Raw genomic sequence first — 11,044 nt, 5'->3', positions numbered from 1 at the left:
ATATAATGTTCCATGATACTGAACATTTCGAAACCTGTTGAACAAATATCCCAAGTAGACCCTTCTGTCTTTGTGTACACAACTTGAAACAACCAACTGAACTGTCCTGAACAGTAGAGCAGCACTATCCAGTTAGGATTCATGTCAACAGGAACAAAACATTTTTGTGAATGAATATATGTTGACTTACATATTTATGTTTCGTTTGCTGTCCCTGTTTAATGACGTCACTAGGTTTATAACGGGTAGTGTTTGTGTTTGTGTTTTTTTATAGCAAAGACACATCGGGCTATTTGCTGAGTCCACCGAGGGGAATCGAACCTCCGATTTTAGCGTTGTAACTCCGTAGACTTACCGCTTTATCAGCGAAGGTCAAAGTAAAGCGAGTATAGCGTCAGTAAATATGAGGTAGAACCGCTCGTTCTTCAGACGAGTGCTATAGAACCAAGTTAATGGTAACGAATTTTCTTTGAACAACCCAAATTATTATAATCGTCTCGTCTTACAAACAGGAAGCTTCTTGTACTCTTATCTTAGAATCCAGGTGAGCCTAATCATATTTTTGTGTACATGCGAAGAATCACGAAAATCTTTGTTTCAGGAACTTGAAAGATAACATACAATAAGGAGACGAAAGAATAACTTTATGAAGATATTTTTGTTTTTCCTACGGTTTTGTCGTTAATAAAAAACTAACGAAAATATTCCAAAAAATAACAACGTAGAGGTTCAAAGCAAGCTTTATCTCAATCCACACATGAGTACAATCCATTAATAAAAGGTAAAACAATGCATGCCATGAACTAATTAAATAAGTTAATTAATTAACTAAATGGTTATAAGTTAGTTTGTTTTTGAATTTCGCGCAAAGCTACAAGAGGGCTATATGCGCTATCTGTCCATAATTTAGCAGTGTAAGAAGGCAGATAGTTATCACCACCCACTGCCAACTCTTGGGCTACTCTTTTAACAACGAATAGTGGGATTGACCGTCACATTATAATGCCAACACGGGTGAAAGGGCGAGCATGTTTGGTGCAACTAGTGTTTATTCATGAAAATACGAAAAAAATATATATTTCGTCAAACTGGATATGTTTCGTCTTCACCTTTTCAACATTCTTAACTTTAATAACAATAGCAAAGGTACCTCGGTTTAATGTTTTGTAGACCCCAATCTACTGCCTGGTACGTTTCGTTTCATTACCACGAAAATTAACTTGGGCTTTTCAGTGAGTATTTTTGTGTTTGTGAAATATATCGCCCTCTAGTGGCACAGAGACATATCTGCGGACTTACAAAACTAGAAACCGGCTTTCGATACACGTGGTGAGCAAAGCACAGATAGCCCTTTGCGTAGCTTTGTGTTTAACCTCAAACAATCGTGAGATATATCAACCACAATGAACATAAGTAAATGTCGTTTGTAATGAATTTATAACATAAGTATCGAAACTTTCATAAGAACAAGTTATTTCCGCTGTTACATTAAATACGACGTACGATGTTCATCGTGATAAACAAAATAATAATTGAATCTAAGTCAGAATTTGTTTTCTTCCTGTTTTTTTAAACAATTTCTAAAACGAAAATAGTTTGTATTTCATTTAAATTATCAGGCCTATGTAATATTGCAAAAACACTTTGAAACAGTATTTGAAACTCCATATGCAGTGATATTATTCGGTGACACACTCACGTGACATCAACAGTATTTAATTAGATACTGTGACATATACGAACCTATTTTTATTTTAACAAATCTTATCAGTGGCTGCAAGATTAATTAAAATTCACTACTTATGCTTTACTGCCATCCACAGTCAGAAATCATCATTAGATGTGATTTTATCATGATCTTAAACTGAGATATTATTCGTGGACAGGCACATAACGAAAAACAATGCCAAAAAATGATCATTTTGGCTTTACTTTGCGTTAACAATTCCAGACTTCCTGCACAGCTACATTATTACTTCAATGCAGAAAAACAGAATGACATTTTATTGTCTGGTTTAATAAGATTCATTGAAACTGTTGAAAGTCAAATACTTTTATTATATTCACTTAATTCTGTTCTAATCAACAAATGTAGATCAGAATTTGATAATTAATCTAGTGATTAATGTAGCTAATTCAGAATAAGATTTTTACTTATTATTAACCGTAATATCTAAAATATCTCATTAGATCTTTGTAATTTCCAAACAAAGATATTAAGCTAATAATTCTATAAAAAGTGAATACAATGAAAAATGATAAACATTATAACATACATTCATACATCACATGAGATATTAGTGTTAGACTTGCTACATTGTTAACATTTAAATTTTTAATATAGTTCCTTAAGAATTTTCAATATGTAGAAGAGTTTATAATAAAAATATTAACACTACACTATATACATGTAGTATTCAATTCTGACAACCGTACCTTTTCAGACCGGTTTATATACGGCAAACATAGTTTGCTGAATTCTTTTTATGTAAACCATTTGATACAACATACATTATACATATTATAAATTATATATATGACAGACATTAAAATCAATAAAGTAAGTGAAACTAACCTTAAAAGAACAACATTACATACTTTACGAAGAACGTATGAATGACTTAGAAATTTGGTATATTCAACATTTGCAATAATTTCAGGCCTATTCATGCAATATTAAAGAGGTGTTAAATGAAACTATCACTTACATAAAAACCGTATTTAACTAGAACTTGAGTTGTTAATCACACATGATATACCAACTGGAAAAAGTTGTTATAAAATAAGTTTCACATAACATAACGTAACTGTATATAACCTAAACACAAAAGGAAGGTTTCAGTATGATAGATAAATGAGTAATAATAAAGTGATAAAATAGAAATCAATTTAAATTTCTCATATAAAATAATTCAGATTGTGATGAAGAGAAACAAATAACTTTGTAATTTACTTTTGGATGAACTAACGATATAAATACCATAAACTTTATTTGTCATCATGTCGTACTTTGAAAGTACATCAGTATCAAAAATAAAATGAAAAATATTACTATAAAATTTATGGCGTTGATTTATATTCGTTTACCAATATATCTGAATAGAAAACTAATTATACAGTACGACGTTTGTTTGATTAAAAAAACCAATGAGTATAAAGTTACATCATAGCAGTTTCGTAACTCACAGCTATGGCCTTAGGTATGATTGTGTCGTATCACCACATTATGTAAATGTGAAAAGTTGGAGAATACTTTTAACATAACCAACTAACTTACAGCTGATATCAACGTCTTTTACCTTATCGCAGTCTTATGAAGATGAGGACAGTGGTTAGTGTTCTACAGTTTATTCTATAAGTTAATTTCCGGACAAACTGCAACATAACTCAAAGAAGACAAATAGTTGTATTTGTGGCAGTCCTCTTCGTAGAGTAACGCCAGATAATTAAACTAACATTAATTTCTGATGATAAGATACCAAATATCATTATGGGACATTATTAGTGAAATGTAAATTGATAACATGATTCTTAGTAAGTTATTCAAATTCAGTATAACAGAATTCCCAATAAAACAATACTGTGACAAATCTTCTAAGCGTATAAAACAACAAACAGGAGGAATTATGTTGAATTTCCCGTCAAGCTCCTCGAGTGGTATCTGTCAAAATAAAAGTAAAATAATGTTTATGTTGACTATATTCACTAAATGAATCAATGATTTGTCATTTCCGTTACATTTATTAATGCAGGTTAAGCTAAACGATTTAGACTAAAGATGAATAATTTTATTTACTTTACATTTAAACTAATCTATCATTATCATTTTTCTTACATCTCTGTCAGTTCTTTTAAATGATTTCAAACATATTACGTTTCTGATAAAAACTGTTCATGATAAACAAGACACTGTCTTTACATGTATCCAACCTTTGTTCAGTATAGAAGTTGAAATCCATTACACTGTGGTATCAACAAATGAATCTAAATATCACAAACCTACACGTGGTATTTTTCTTCAATAAACCAATTAAATTTATTGTGTTATTGAAATATTTTGTCAAAATATTTTAATCAGTATAAGGAAACAAAACAAGTTTGTAAAACTGAACTTTTAAATTCAAGTACAAAGACTTTCCTAAACAAAAATGATAAAATATCAGATAATTTTGTATAATTTAAAACTGACCAAATGATAAATAGATCAATTCATACATTGTTGATATTAACACACGTACTTAATAACACCAAGAGATGTAACAATAAGAAACCATACTTGTTTGATTAACTTGTGACAAAAGTTTACATCATGGATGCGTCACAAGTTTAGCTTACAAATTTACTTTGTTGAAACTTTTCCATTGTATTATATATGAGATTTTAAGTATCGAACGTGAAATACACATTACAAACTCAGTTTTATTTAGTTTATTACAAAGCTACACGCTGGTCTGTCTCAACCTTGACCAAAGCAAAGTATAAAAAGCACAGAATTGAGAACTAGAGGTTTGGAAAACCTGACCGTAAATTTTAATTTAGAAATATACACATATTAACGTAGTTATTGTTAGTTGTTATAATTATCTGTGGGTAGGGAGAGAATCTCTTATCACAATTTATGCAGAAACACTTTACTTTAGTATATATTATTTACAGAAACACTCTACTTTAGTATATATTATTTACAGAAACATTCTACTTTAGTATATATTATTTACAGAAACACTCTACTTTAGTATATATTATTTACAGAAACACTCTACTTTAGTATATATTATTTACAGAAACACTCTACTTTAGTATATATTATTTACAGAAACACTCTACTTTAGTATATATTATTTACAGAAACACTCTACTTTAGTATATATTATTTACAGAAACACTCTACTTTAGTATATATTATTTACAGAAACACTCTACTTTAGTATATATTATTTACAGAAACACTCTACTTTAGTATATATTATTTACAGAAACACTCTACTTTAGTATATATTATTTACAGAAACACTCTACTTTAGTATATATTATTTACAGAAACACTCTACTTTAGTATATATTATTTACAGAAACACTCTACTTTAGTATATATTATTTACAGAAACACTCTGCTTTGGTATATATTATTTACAGAAACACTCTACTTTAATATATATTATTTACAGAAACACTCTACTTTGGTATATATTATTTACAGAAACACTCTACTTTAGTATATATTATTTACAGAAACACTCTACTTTAGTATATATTATTTACAGAAACACTCTACTTTAGTATATATTATTTACAGAAACACTCTACTTTAGTATATATTATTTACAGAAACACTCTACTTTAGTATATATTATTTACAGAAACACTCTACTTTAGTATATATTATTTACAGAAACACTCTACTTTAGTACATATTATTTACAGAAACACTCTACTTTAGTATATATTATTTACAGAAACACTCTACTTTAGTATATATTATTTACAGAAACACTCTACTTTTTTTACTCTACTTTAGTATATATTATTTACAGAAACACTCTTCTTTAGTATATATTATTTACAGAAACACTCTACTTTAGTATATATTATTTACAGAAACACTCTACTTTAGTATATATTATTTACAGAAACACTCTACTTTAGTATATATTATTTACAGAAACACTCTACTTTGGTATATATTATTTACAGAAACACTCTACTTTAGTATATATTATTTACAGAAACACTCTACTTTAGTATATATTATTTACAGAAACACTCTACTTTGGTATATATTATTTACAGAAACACTCTACTTTAGTATATATTATTTACAGAAACACTCTACTTTAGTATATATTATTTACAGAAACACTCTACTTTGGTATATATTATTTACAGAAACACTCTACTTTAGTATATATTATTTACAGAAACACTCTACTTTGGTATATATTATTTACAGAAACACTCTACTTTAGTATATATTATTTACAGAAACATATTAGTATATATTTACAGAAACACTCTACTTTAGTATATATTATTTACAGAAACACTCTACTTTAGTATATATTATTTACAGAAACACTCTACTTTAGTATATATTATTTACAGAAACACTCTACTTTAGTATATATTATTTACAGAAACACTCTACTTTAGTATATATTATTTACAGAAACACTCTACTTTAGTATATATTATTTACAGAAACACTCTACTTTAGTATATATTATTTACAGAAACACTCTACTTTAGTATATATTATTTACAGAAACACTCTACTTTAGTATATATTATTTACAGAAACACTCTACTTTTTAGTATATATTATTTACAGAAACACTCTACTTTAGTATATATTATTTACAGAAACACTCTACTTTAGTATATATTATTTACAGAAACACTCTACTTTAGTATATATTATTTACAGAAACACTCTACTTTAGTATATATTATTTACAGAAACACTCTACTTTAGTATATATTATTTACAGAAACACTCTACTTTAGTATATATTATTTACAGAAACACTCTACTTTAGTATATATTATTTACAGAAACACTCTACTTTAGTATATATTATTTACAGAAACACTCTACTTTAGTATATATTATTTACAGAAACACTCTACTTTAGTATATATTATTTACAGAAACACTCTACTTTAGTATATATTATTTACAGAAACACTCTACTTTAGTATATATTATTTACAGAAACACTCTACTTTAGTATATATTATTTACAGAAACACTCTACTTTAGTATATATTATTTACAGAAACACTCTACTTTAGTATATATTATTTACAGAAACACTCTACTTTAGTATATATTATTTACAGAAACACTCTACTTTAGTATATATTATTTACAGAAACACTCTACTTTAGTATATATTATTTACAGAAACACTCTACTTTAGTATATATTATTTACAGAAACACTCTACTTTAGTATATATTATTTACAGAAACACTCTACTTTAGTATATATTATTTACAGAAACACTATTGTTTAGCTTGTATTATTTACAGAAACACTATTGTTTAGCTTGTATTATTTACAGAAACACTTTTGTTTAGCTTGTATTATTTACAGAAACACTATTGTTTAGCTTGTATTATTTACAGAAACACTTTTGTTTAGCTTGTAATATTTACAGAAACACTATTGTTTAGCTTGTATTATTTACAGAAACACTTTTGTTTAGCTTGTATTATTTACACAAACATTGTATATTTTATACAGTTTACCAAAACATACTTGTGTAGTTCATATTGTTTACAGGAACTCCCTTGTATTGTTTATATTATATTCAGAAACATATTTTTATTCTTTATGCTATTCACAGAAACTTATTCGTATGGTTTCTACTATTTACTGAAACATATTTCTATAGCCTTTGCTTTTCTACAGCCCATGGAATTGGTAATTCGTTTGATTGTTGATTTATTTTCTCAATATCTTTGTGATATAACATTAACGCCCAGGTTTTCCTGAGTCAGACTGAATATATATTCTAAAAAAACTACCCACCACTTCGCATGTCATTCGGTATTGAACCGTGTTATAGGTACAAAAGAAACACACAGACAAGCAAATTCTCTAAAGATGTTTTTAAGTATAAATTACACTTTATTTTCTATTCTGAAAAATCGAACTTAATTTCAATTCACAGTTTTTTATTTTATTTCACAGTTCAGGTTACAAAGCTACTCAGTGGGCTGTCTGTGCCTGCCCACAATGAATATAAAAACCTAGTTTCCATTGGTGTGAATCTGCAGACATCCTGCTGTGCCACTTGAGTATAATATTTAGTCAATCAATAAGTTTCTATCTAACAATTAGAAAATGTTTAATCATTTTACCTTCTTTCAATTTTTTATTCCTGAATTGGATAGTAAAATTGTTATCATTCTTACAAGAAAAGTGAAATTTTGCAATATTTTTATATTAAGAGTTTAAAATACTTAATAATTTATTATCACCTGAATTAGCTGTAACCAATTATCCTCTGCCATTATGATTTGCTGCATTCAAACTTCGACCGTCATTCATTATTAGTTCACTATCCAATACTCTTTCGTATCCCAAACTGCTGTTGCAGCTTCCATCACCTTTCAGGCCAATGTTAATGTCTAAGCTTTTGGTTGTTTCTCTTTCTAACCCTTTCTTATTGTCTCCTTTATTTTCTTACTTCTATAAAAATTTGAATCACCGTTACTCCCATGTCTGTCATTACCGCTCCTATCTCCCCCTTTGTTTCCATGATCACCGAAACCATCGTGGAAATTCTGGTTTCTTTAGTTATTTTCTTTCATAATGCAGCTTCCTATAATGACGTCCATACCAAACAAAAGCAAAACAAAAACCTGTAATAAAATTATATATCAAAAGTTAATTTTCTTACGAAATTATGACCATTAAAACAAATGTGTTATTTGATCTATCGTATAACTTTCTCCCCTTAAAGCTGACAGCATACGGAGACGTATCAGTACACACGTGAATAAAACAGTGATGATTATACAACAATAATGATTCTATAAAACATGTTGAGAAAGCTTCCGCTGTACGTTTAGCGTTTTGACTGTAATTAATTGACTCTGTTAAGGTTACTAAATAGGTTATGGAAAGTAAGGACACTGTATTTATAAGTGGAACAAGGAAGAAACTGTGACAGCTTGACACCACCACATGATGCAATACGCTTGCCTCATCAAAAAGTGTAAACGATTTCTGAGGCATTTGTGAATAAAGTATTGGCTATACACGGTGTACTTCAGTACTTACTGACAGATAGAAATAGTCACTTCATTTACAAGTTAATGTATTACATTTTTCAGTTCTTAGGTGCCCAAAAACAGAAACATTGCCTTACATCCAGCTGCTACACTGTTAGCAGAAAAAATCAACGGTAATTTGCTGGATATGATCTCTCAAACATGTGAGAAAGATAAGAAAACTTGGCAAGAGCTGGTTCATGTATCAGAAGACTGTCATTTATCAGAAAACTGCTGATGATGTGAAAAAACAAACAGTTGTTACTTGACAATTAGTTAAAGAAATTGAAGGAAAGGAAGCCCCATCAGTACGAAGAAATGACAGATGAAAACCAGAAGACTGACAAAAAAGAAAATATTTAAAATCGAATCTGATGATTCGACTGAACCAGATTTATATTATGCATACTTTATCTTTGTTAGTTTGAGGAGGTTCATATTTTAAGACAAATATAAATTATTTGATTACTGTTGTAATCGGTTTCAATATGCGTTATACTTTTATCTGTATATATATAGATAGAGATACTTTTACTGTATATCAGTTTAATTTTGATTAAATATTTTTATAACAAACGTCTATAAATACCAGTGAAATCCTGTGTAACAAATAATATATCACAAACACTATTCCATTTATTTAAAGTAGGAGTTAAAATGTTCCATTTTTATCCCTTTAATAAAATTGAAGATTACTTGTGCTGCATAAAATAAACAGTCCTCTCTCTTCTCCCAACGGCTTATTGATTACTTTAGTGACTTAAATCGCTAATATCTGGGGTACTTTCTATGCGATAAATAAAGTTCACATAGCCTTGTAGCTTTCCATTAAATAAACAAATTGACCTAAGTTCTATATGTTTCTCTCATTTCAATCCCAATAGGTTTCTTAAGGTGTATAAATTTTAAGCTCTTAGACATTATTAACCATCAGAAAGCAGCAATTTTTTTTAAATATTCAACAATTTTGGAAAATTAGAGTGTACACAGCAGTTTCTTCCAAAAAATAACAAACCAGTGACGAATAGTTACTAAAAGACCAGACCAGGTATTCTCAAATCATGTATTATAATATTCACATTAATAAATAAAACATTACTCAAGTCACGAATTTTGAAACTCTTGGGCCACACTTTCACCAAACATAGGGCAAACATGTTTTATATAACAAGGATTTGAACCAGCAATCCTCAGATACACGACTTGAGTGACAGGTATGATTTTTATTGAAGAAAGTGATTTTATATTATCAGGAGATGAGTGGATAATTTTCGATTATATATCGTTTCCACAGTATGTTCGATTAATAGTTGTATCACGAGAAAAACTAATATCACTCGGAATATTTTTGTCGTAAGTTGTCGTGTTAAGTTTGATGACAGAGGTTGGGAAAATATGACGTAATTTCACGTAACAAATCAGGAAAAATCTACCTAATGTTTAGTATGGGAAGGATTGATTAAGAATAATAGTACTTTAGTTAGGCGATATCTTGTTAAGATTTGTTTTTATAATTAAAGGATCAAGTCTGTTATGAACGCCCCTCGGAAGTACAGTGGTAAATCTACAGATTTCCAAGCTTAACTCAGGGGTTCGATTCCTTTCAGTGGGCTCGGCTGATAGCCCGATGTGGCATTGCTACAAGAAAAACACTCAAACAAACATATACTCTTATGAACAGTAATTAAATTGCATCTAATTATCTCATATTAGTGTGCGTAGAAAAGTGCCTCTTCTCACACTGAAATTATACCATGTAACAAATACAACTACTTGTCTTCGGTGAGTTGTGTTACAGTTTAACCGATAATTAACTTATTGAATAAACTGTAGAACACTTACCACCGTTCTCATCTTCATTAGACTGCGATACGGTAAAAGACGTTGATATCAGCTGTTAGTTCGTTGGTTATGTTAAAAGCATTCTCCAACTTTTCGTATTTACGTAATGTACTGATATGACGCAATCATACTGAAGGCCACAGATATGTAAGCAGGTCTGAAAAGAACCACGCCTTCAGCAATACATATAATGTTCGTACAGTGTGGTTGTGGTACTCTTATGATAAACTCTTCTATTTGTTGAAAATGTTCGAGGAACTATACATAAAATGCAAAGGTTGAGAAATTAATAGAACAAACACTGATGTTTCATGTGAAGTACAAATTTATGTTATAATGTTTATCAGTTTTCTTTTTATTCACTTTTTTTATTGTGATTATTCTACATTATTAGCTTGATATCTACTTTAGAAATAACCTA

General features: G+C 29.0%; 1 long non-coding RNA gene across 1 annotated transcript; it reads right to left on the bottom strand.

Annotated features, from left to right (window-relative positions):
- Positions 1 to 2,037: 2,037 nt before the first annotated feature.
- On the bottom strand, positions 2,038 to 10,783 carry LOC143254216 (uncharacterized). The gene is made up of 3 exons (XR_013030107.1): positions 10,624 to 10,783; positions 7,987 to 8,370; positions 2,038 to 3,661 (listed from the first exon to the last, which is right to left on the bottom strand). It is a non-coding gene; the product is annotated as an uncharacterized LOC143254216 (long non-coding RNA).
- Between the last annotated feature and the right edge of the window lie 261 nt (positions 10,784 to 11,044).

This window comes from Tachypleus tridentatus, chromosome 6 (assembly GCF_004210375.1).
Source record: "Tachypleus tridentatus isolate NWPU-2018 chromosome 6, ASM421037v1, whole genome shotgun sequence".
Classification (NCBI taxonomy): Eukaryota; Metazoa; Arthropoda; class Merostomata; order Xiphosura; family Limulidae; genus Tachypleus; species Tachypleus tridentatus.
This window is presented reverse-complemented; position numbering and strand designations above follow the sequence as displayed.